The sequence below is a fragment of the Ixodes scapularis genome, unplaced genomic scaffold, assembly GCF_016920785.2.
Source record: "Ixodes scapularis isolate PalLabHiFi unplaced genomic scaffold, ASM1692078v2 PGA_scaffold1__304_contigs__length_218370807, whole genome shotgun sequence".
NCBI classification, from domain to species: Eukaryota; Metazoa; Arthropoda; class Arachnida; order Ixodida; family Ixodidae; genus Ixodes; species Ixodes scapularis.
In genome coordinates, this window is record NW_024609846.1 from 210310850 (window position 1) to 210321585 (window position 10736).

Here is a 10736-nt window from a genome sequence, read left to right on the forward strand (position 1 = left end):
CCCCTCCCACCCTTTTACCCTTTCTCCCGGAACGAGAAGCCCTTGGCGGCCACTCCTCGTTCCCGGCCCCGCAGTTCCGGTCTCCCGATTGCACGTAGTGGTCGCGGGCGCGGCTTGCTTGCTGGCGCCAGACGGTCGTGTTGCGAAAGGGAATTTGCTGTCATGCTGTGGCTGGTTTTGCTCGCGAAAACTTGGTGCGCGAGATGGTGCTTCAAGACGCCGAGGTCTACGCCCCTGCATCAGGATGGATACACTCATGTTCGAGAACTGACCAAAGTAAGACCGCTCACCACGAAGTAGGACACGACGTTCCGAGGCAAGCCATTCCGGCAGAGGAGAGACTTGTCATCGCGTTCTGTGATAATCGGGATGCCGTACTGTCCTCCAAAAAACGCCTGCCCTCGATCATTCGGATATGAGGTTATAAACATCCTCAAAATAGGCGTGAAATTCCGTGGCGATCACCTAAAATTCCTCGAGCGACCCAAAAAAAGGACCGATTCGGGTATTGTAGTTCGGAAAAAGTTTGGAGTCGATTGTCACGACTGTCTACTGAAAGTCGCCAACGGCGAATGAAGAGAAGCGGAAGCTTCAATCAAGAAATGAAGTAATCGTCTCCACTTTCACCGTGTCTGTCGGCGCGTTTTATGCCCAAAGAGCAAAACACGAAAACCGTGTCGCCAGACTCAGTTTGTCTGTGTATTTTGAGGTGTTTTGTTGACAACTCCAGTCCCACTAGGAAACAAGTTTTCTTGTCCCCGTGTTCTGTGTCGTGTCCGCCAAGTGGGACGGCGGACTCCGACAAACAGGCTGTCTGTCGGTGTCGTCTGTCGCTCATTGTCGTGTGTCGCTGTCGTTTGTTGCTGTCTGTCGCTCTAGTGGGACGCGGCTATTACTGGACCTCCTCTCGAACAATCTCAGCGACAAAGCTGGACGTTCGGCGGGGCACCAGCTTCTTCAGTTCTTAATGGAGGATGTCCCGTATAGACCTTTGCAAAAAGAGGTCTCTGGCCGCCGCCATTTTGCGAATCGAGCGACCCCTATCAGTCACAAATTTCTGCCACTTACCTGAGCTGCGGAAACCCGGTTAGCGTGGCTCCCCAGCTGCGTTGTGCATTCGGAGTTCGACGGCTTTTCTTGGAAGTTTTTACTTTATTTGCCTGTTTAGGATGCTTATCCTTTGTGTGTTATCTTCCACTGTGAGAACCAGGGAATACCAGGGCTTCTAGCCTGATCGGCCTTCACAGGAGACGAACGATGAGAGCGACCGTCAGGCAGCACGCAACGCAGGCAGTTCAACGTTCTTGGAGGATTATGTCCGTTGAAATAATCTCCAAAAAGCCTTCGTTCCAGGTCTTCGCGAAAAATAGCTGATAGGACGTCAGGTCTGGATGTGGGGACGGAATAGACACGTTCGTTCATTTGCTTTGAAGCTGTGCAAAAAAAGCAGCTCTCTTCTACATGTGCCCCAAAACACGCCGGATTCCGTCCGATCGTCGTGAAGTGACTATCGTCGACACTGCATATTGAATATGCTGTGTTATTTGAGACCTTTCTCAAATCCTGTTCGGATAACGCGGCACCGTTGGGTACGTACAATATATGTTGTTCGATGGATGAGACTCGTTGAATTTCATGTTGTGGGCGGGGAATATCCATGCAGTGCGGATATCCTCTGTGGTCAAATATTTTCGACAGTTAAGACCTCTGTAGATTGACACGGCTGAGTGTATGGTGCCATGAGAAGATCAACATAATATGAAACAAACATTCCAGTTGCATCTGTTCTGTCACGCACGGACTCACCAAAACAGCTTTCCTTTCATTGTTTATGTTCCCAAAAGCAGTACAACACATTCTTCGAAACCCCGAGAAATTCTATTCGCCGTAGAACACAAAATAAGAAATAGAACGCGGCAATTTATCCTCCACCAGCGTCCGGAAGTGCGCCTACGCAGGCTGCCACAGTCCCACAGCCCAGCTCACTCGGGCCACACTGACGTACCCTCTCAAAACCAGGGACGCGCGCTGTTAATCGCTTCACTCGAGACTGCCGCTGGAAAGGTCTATACGATTTCGCGGATCCCCGGGGTATTGGAGCTGATGACGCAGCTGGACGGCGTGGGGGCCGCGACGCCAGAAAGTCGATGGGCCGCTCGTGCTTGCAGGGCCCGTTCAATGCTGGTCGCCTCCGTTACAAAACTTTCGACTTTGGTAGGTGGACATCGCAGAAGGCCTCGAAAGATGTTCTCCTTGACACCGCGCATCAGGATTCTCAGCTTCTTTGCTTCTGGGGCTTGAGGATCGGCGCGGTTGCTGAGTTGAAGAACATCCTCGACAAAGCTGACGACACTTTCGTTTGGGCTTTCAACCCTGGCCTGAAGAAGCTCTTCGGCACGTTCCCGTCGCTGCTGGCTTGCGAAGGAGCATCGGGGCTCTTCCTTGAGCTGTTCTCACAAACTAATCGAGGCCTCGTGGTTCTCGTACCAGTGCCGAGCCTTACGGGAGCCTAGCCTTACGGGAGTCTAGAACAATCTGTCTAGAACATTCGGGCATCAAAGATTTCGTTCCCAAATAAACAACAATATTCTCAACTCTTCTGGAACACTCCAGCATGCAACTCAAAAGATGAAAACGATGAGCAGCTCCGAGCATCGAGCCCCGGTCACCTGCGTGGGAGTTAGGCACGCTGCTGAGTTGGCTAACTACGCGCGCGGCAATACATCACACAAAAGACAGTTTGCAAACAGAAGTCTCTGGTTCGAATGCCGCGTGCCAAGTTTCCTCGTTGAACTCACTGCCATGCGGCATTCGAAGCACGGCCCTCGCGGTGACTCGCGTTCGAATCTGTCTGCAGATTGTATTTTATATGACGTATAAGCAGTGTGACTCCGGCTTTAGTGAAGGAGGATGCTGTCTGCCTCCATCTTCGTGCTTTACTCTTTTGAACTGAAGTAATATAAATCTACAACGCGCTCACACGCGATCAGCATCAGACGTGTACCTCTCTCAAATACTCTACTGAAGATATTGTATTTCAAATACCTTTTTTTAAGTGTCTTGATATCTTGCAAATACTTGTGATCGAGAGTATTTTATACTGTATTTTGATTACATTTCCGGGTATCTTGTACTCATTATCTCCAATTAATTTGTGACATTTCGCCATTTTCGGAGTTTCTCGGTATGAAGTGGCGTGGGCGTGGCACAAGCAAACGTGAACATTCGAGCAACCAAATCCTGTTGCTAGCTCCGATTTGTTATGGTGGCTTATACTGAGCTCGTGAAAGCATCGCTTTCGCGCCGATTGTGAGTCATATTTCACCCTAAAGTTCGTGCAATGAAGGTTTTTTCTTCGCCTTCCCAAAGACTCCTTTTGTTTCCTAGAGTTTCCCCCAAAAAATACTCAAACAAAAGAGGTTGTTTTACGGAAGTAAAGATTGCCACACTGAGGTGTAACGTAGAACGGGAAATGACCCACGACAGCAATGCAGACTTCAGTGTCAAGAAAATAACAAATAGAAGAAAATGAGAAGTGTACACAAAAAACACTTTTTTTATTTGTTTATTTAACCCCGCTACGGTAAAACATCGTCGTTTTTGTGTTTTCTTTTTTTTTTTTCGTTTTGTTGTCAGTTTGGCACTTACCGCTCTCGCGAACACTCTTTCTACGTAAATGAACACTTGACACGACAAAAGAAACGAAATCTGAGAGTAGCCATCGCTCGAAAGCGCGAGCTAGGATGGACATTTCTCTGGACATCGGAAGGGAGGGTATACGCGCGAAAAAACGAAAACTCGCCGGCTATCAGAATCCCTGACTCGGAGGACGTAGCCAAAATGATAAGGTAGTCTCGATCTGCCGATGCCACTAACTTCAAGTACAATATTGTATTTTCAGTGGCTGGAACACATCCGATAGAATTCAGATATTTTGACGAAACATCGTTTAATTTTTCTTTTAGTGTTTTAGAAAATTGTTTTTCTGCAATTCACTTCAATACGAGGAGTATCAGCAACAAACGAGACGACTTGGGAATATTTCTTGATTCTTTGAATGTTCGTTTTGACGCATTACTTTTTTTGGAAACTTGGGTTCCAGATCATGCTGAGCCACCTTACTTTAGTGATTATAAATGTGTCAGATTAGGTCGACAAAGTAAAAGAGGAGGGGGCGTTGCCACCTATTTGAAAAAGGATATGTCATGGTGTGTTGTTGAGGATTATTCCATGATTACAGCTGACGTCGAGTGTCTTGTCTTACAAGCCGAAACTGTTGCTATTGTGGTTATTTATAGACCCTGTTCTAGTAGCAACGAAGTTTTTCTCTGCTTTTTAAAAGGTTTGCTAATTTTTCTTTGTTCGTTCCCAAAACCATTTTTTATTATGGGCGATACAAACATTGACCTACTCAAATGTGATAGCTATGCAATCGAGTTCAATAATCACATATTCGCTTACTCTTGCTCGAACACGGTGACACTGCCCACCCGAGTGACCTTGGAAACATCAAGTTCTATTGACATATGTATAACTAGCTTCAACGATAGGAAACTCATGTCTGGTCTATTTACACATGATATCAGCCACCACATGCCAGTTTTTTCTCTAACATCTTTCTCACGGGGCAGAAATACAGCTGAACGTGAAATCTACTCCTACCAACAAATAAACAACGAATCACTGGAGGATTTTCGCGCTTTGATCGATCAAACATGCTGGGAAAGCGTCCATCTAGAACACGACCCAAACCTTGCTTACGCAAACTTTTCTCGAAAATTTAAAATTTGTTGCGATACTGCATTTCCGCTTATACAGGTAAATAGGCGTAAAAACAAAGTCCGAAAGCCGTGGATCACCAACGACTTATATAGACGAATTAAGAAAAAGGATAAGATGTACCACAATTTTCTTAACTGTAGAGACCAAAGCCTTCTCACCGAATTAAAAAAAAAAGGAATAAATTGAATTCCGATCTCAAGAATGCAAAGTTAGAATATTATCAGGACATATTTTCAAGTGTGTACAATGACCCTTGTGGGGATTCCTGTGGTCTCCCTTCCCCGATGGCTGCGATAACGGCCGCAGGTTGGAACACTCGGCCTTTCGCCGTGAGCTCCGACCTGTTCGTGAGGCGGGGGACCACGTGGCTTGGGAGGCCCTCCTCTCACTCTCTCTCGGGGGGACCGATTCCCGTCCCCCCGCTCGGATGCGAATCACTGCTGACAGGCGAGGAGGCTTTCGCCTCAACTTTTCCCGCTTTCGGGAGGGGGACTCGTCCGGTGACCGCGCAAGAGATAGGACGTGTGTCGGCGACTTGTCCGATGCTTCCCCTATCTTGGCTTTCCGGATCCCCGCGTCTGGCAGGTAAGGACCTTTTCTTACCTTGCCGATGCGGGGGGCATTCTGGATGAGGACATTGTAGTCCTTCTAGAGTGTGTTTAATAAACGCTCTTGGACTCTGCCCTTACTCTGGTACGTGTGTCTTCTCTTCCGCTATATTCGAGAGAGTGAGACAAGGTAGACGATCATTGGCACCGGCGGAGGTAATTAATCGAACCGACCCGCGGTAACGTAGACCTAAACGCTGTCTATATTGCCGCGGAGATGTGGGGACCGCGGGCTACTAGGTTTGACGTCTCCTTTGAGATATCGCTGCTGTTGAGATGACCCTTTGGTTACTCTATCGGTACCTGTGTTGGTAGCTAGCAAAATCCCACACCCTCGAAAAATATGGGAAACTGTAAAAACAATCACTGAGAGGAATAGACGCGTGCAAGGAATGCAAAGTATTAATGTCGATGGAAAAAACGTAAGCAGCCAGGAAATGACGAATCTGATGAGTATGCACTTCGTTAAGGTTGGTTCACCAGACGCCAGTTTTCAAAACTGCGAGTCCCACGAAAGTTCTTCGCAACATTGTGCCACAGAGACCACGACTAGCCTATCCAATACGATAATGCTATCACCAACAATATTATATGAAGTAGGAGGGATTATACATAAAATAAAAAAAATAACGCTGCAGCTGGTGTAGACGCTTTCAGACCAAAGCCTGTCATATATATCCCTTAACAAATAAGTAAACCCTTTTACATATAATAAACCGCGCTTTAGAAACTGGTATATTTCCAGACGAACTAAAAGCTGAGAGTGTTACCCCGGCCTACAAAGGAGGAGATCAACTTCTACAGAGCTACAGACCAATCTCGGTTTTGCCTATTTTCTCAAAAATATTTGAGGGAGTTATAAACATTAGGAGGGACTTTTATCTAAACACGATGTAATAAATAAGTGTTAGTACGACTTTCAAAATCAAAAACAGCAGAAGAAGCACTAGTTGAGGTAAAAGATAAAAGTATAAATAACATTGAAAATAAACTGTACACCTTAGGCCTGTTTCTAGATTTAAAAAAAAAAACAAAAAAAAAACATTCGACACTATTTAACACGACATACTACTAATCAAACTTCAACAATATGGCATACGTGGGGTTGCCCTGATATTAATAAAAACACTACCTTGAAAATCGCTTGGAGTTCGTACACACCAATAACATTTCTTCAACTATACTCAAAATTAAGCACGGGGTTCCACATGAGTGTATAATAGGACCGTTATTTTTCCTTCTTTACGTTAACGATATCATAAATATTCTAAAATCCCCGGAGCTTATCATGTATGCGGACAGTACTAATGAATCTTTTACTTCAGCTTCTAAAGCATCTCTAGAATCAATGGCAAACAGCTATTTGAAGCATCTCTCGGTATGGCTTCAAAACAATAAATTACAGCTAAATGCAAAGAAAACAAACAATATAATTTTATGTGCTGTAAATAAACTCGACAACACTAAGGTGACTATATGTTTTAAAAATGAGATTATAGAGGAGGTTAGCGAACAAAAATTTCTCGGCGCATGGTTCAATCGCGAAATAAATTGGAATACTCACATAAATAGGCTAAGCATCGAGTTATCTAGGGCCGTTAAATGTATATACAAGATACAAAATCTTATACCCCTTTGGCTAAAAAAAAAAAAAAAAAAAAAAAAAAAAAAAAAGTTGTATTACTCACTATTTTTCTCAAAACTTTATTACTGTATTTTAGTTTGGGGACCGACATCGACTAGAAATTATAATAGACTGGCCATTCTTCACAAAAGAGATCTACGACTTTTTGAAAACCATAAAGGTAATGCCCAAGATCTCCCCATTGGTCTATTATTCAATAAACATGGCCTACTCAAAGTCAATCAAATCTATTATTTTAAGCTATCACAAAAAATACACAACGAAAACATTATCATGATTTCGCCAGATGACAGTAAACATTACACACTTCGACACACCCATAGACGACCTCCTAAAATACGCACCAATTACGGGAGACAAACAAGACGCTACTTGATTTTAAACATAATATACTACAATCTTTAAAAACAAGCTAAAAGAAATCTTGGTGGGCGGTGACACTGTGTTAGCAAACCTATGCAATTTCATAAATCTTATTCATATTTTATATTTGTTATCAAAGTATATCGTTTATACTTTTAACCTTATCTGACAAAACCGTTGTGCGGTTGCTTATTTTACTTGTTTTTATGTACCTGTGCTTACAACATGTTGTCTCGACGGTATTTTTGCGTGAATGTTTTATACTATTTTACAATGGTGTGCTAGAGCTGTAAGGGGGGCAGAGACCTCGTAAGACATCACGCCTTTAGTCTCTGCCCACCTCTCGACCCGATCGGGAAAGGAAAGAAAGAAGAAATAACGTTGATGGGCAGAGAACAGGACAGGAAACGAACTTCGAGCAGGATGACCTCTCAAAATGCCAACACAGTGTCCCCCAACGTTGATGGCATTTCTGAAAGCAACTTGAAGAAGGTGCGACCAGTGCCTTGGCTATTATGTGGGCTCTCTTTGTTATCCATTCGCTCATTTCCATATCCCGAGTTCGTTTATAGTGAACTCCCCATAGAGGGAATATGGATTGTAGTGAAACGATGCGTCTATAAGGTGCGCCGCAGCACTATAGCTGAAGCGACCTCTTTTTATTATATTTATTTTAGTTTCATCCCGCAGAAAATAACATTACGATGTTGTTTTTTCTCCGTTTTGTGCTGTTGCGTGTTAATACACCATTAAGGCAAACCAGATTCGCGCAACGGTATAACTTTGTTTGTTACTGACGTCGATACAAATTACGCAATGCGGAAGTATCTTCAAACGTAATTGAATTACATTTCTAAGTATGAGTATTCTACTCAAGATACTTTACAGTGAAAGTAACTTGAGTAGTACTTTACATACTTTATGAAGCAGGTATTTAGTAACTTAACCTAAATACTTTGATCGAGTATTTTGTCCAACACTGATGAGCATACATAGCCTGCAGACGTATCATACACAAGTTGTTAACAAAGTTTGTCACACTTTCATTACCCGGAAGCACATCCTTGCAAAGGCGATATCGGTAAAGGTTGTTCGGGGCTCTAGTCAGCGTTGTTTGGTCGTTCACGCAGTAAAACTAAGGGACAGGATAATTTGGAAAGGGTATTCCGAAATCTCTATTCGGAAAAAAATAAGAAGAATAGAGCAAAATTGCTCGCTAAAACATTTTTGCCACTTTTTTTTTTTACAAAACTTTAAGCAATATATATGAGACCATATCTTTAGAAGCCTAAGTAGAGTATACATAGCCCCTGACGAGTATTGGTAGCCTGTCGTCAAGGACATCAAGCGCCAATCAGAGACGTTAAAGGTGGTAATCGTCAAAACCCCGCCTTCGTTCCCCGTTCTTTTTAAAGTTCATTTCTTTAAAACTAAATATGAACAAACCTTCAAATAAGAAGCATTGTCGCGCAACGGAAACCGTCCCGTTATAAAGAAAAAAATTGTCAGCGATTAAATAAATTAATTTGTAAGATAAAAGCATATGCATATGTAGATGTTCAATGCTTGCACGACATGCTACCTGCCCCACAAACTTCCGCAGGAACAGATCGGGGTGTGAATTTGATCGAGGAAGTTTATCAGACAAAAATAAAAATAAAAATACTGTCTTTCTTATTTGCTATTTTACTTCCGAGAAACATAGGATGCGGGAGACGGCATGCATGTCGTCGAGCGAACTCGCGGACATCCGGCATTGCCTTTCCGCTTGTCGACTCGCTGCCTATCTCCGTCACAATTTATATGAAAATTATACCGTCTAGGTAACCCAGTAACCAAGGAAGGTAAATCAAAATAGAAAGTGAGCGAAGTTTCGCAGTGTATCTAGATATCCAGTCGTCATCGAATTAATGTCCGACAGGAGACAAGTGAGCGGCATGGGAGTAATGGAAAAGAGGGAGAATTTGGTCAGTCGACCACGACGAAAATTCAACGGCGCTCAGAAACCAAGACTAAAGCCGGGGTCACGTTGCTCATACATCGTACAGAAGAGGGACCGCAGACAGTAGGGAGTTTTAGGGAACCGCCTTTGCACATCCGATACGGTGCGAACTGCTTATATGGGAGTCTTCTGTGGCAGCGCATGCGCAGTTCGTACCGGAGGTCCCGTCGTATACCGTATCGGATATGCATAGACGGTTCCCTAAAACTCCCTACTGTCTGAGGTCTTCCTCGCGTGATGGTCACATTGGTCATCAAAAACTGCTTGCAGACATGTTGAAAACAGACATGATTCGAACATGCGTGAGGCGTGTGGTCAGATAACACGATGCATCAGCAGTGTGGGGCTGCGGCTCCAGAGAAGAGAGACACGTGACACGACAGGCGCCGTCGTGTCACGTGTCCGCCTTTTCTCGATATTTCCTTTTTGAGCCCTGCTAAATAAGAAAGAAATTAAATTCATGCGCGTTACCGGTGTGTGGTTATAGTGCGTCTACCGTCTTTTTTATGTGTCGTTTCCTAAAGTTAGGTAGCCATGAAATATTTTCTATAACAATTTCCAACGACTTCAAAAAAACAAAAAAAAAAACAAAGAGGTTTATGTAGAGGAAGTATAACATCTGGCTGGGCGGGTACAAAAGTATTCCTCACAGCAACGAACTCTTTCAGGGGTGGGGAAGGGAGGGGGATGGGGCAACCCTGGAATTGGGGGGCATACTGCCCCCTTTGCAGCCCCTCGGGCGCCCACGCTCACAGATAAAGCACGAAAAGGGTAAGGTGTGTCCCTCGCGTTACTAAGCGTGTCAGTCCTTGAACCAGCCCATCGGGCACAGCCCTCGTGTGTTTCACGCTAGATGTGCCCGCTTTCTAAGTTGTTTCTTGTAAAACGTGTACGATGCAAACACCCGCTGCTCAAACATCATACAAAAAAAAAAAAACGATTTTCGCCGCGGACATAATGAGAAAATTAACTGCGGACATTCGCGCAGGTGTATATATATATATATATATATATATATATATATATATATACACTTCGAACATATCTCCAGATAGTTTTTGTGTGACTAATGCCACTAATATGACAGCGTCGTCATATAAGGAACATTTATGCCTCAGACAGTGTCTTCAGACTGTCTTTTGTATGATGCAGTCTGAGAGCGGCTGAAGAGACACAAACTCACAAACTCTTTATTTCTTCAAATACAGAGTGTGATACGTTCGTGTCACAGAGCGTAGCTTACTAGCTTCATCCTTCTCGCTTTGTCATTCGTCCTTGGGCCTTTTAATCGGCAAGTGCCACAATCTCATTGGCCCTAGAGCGATACTTAGGTGGC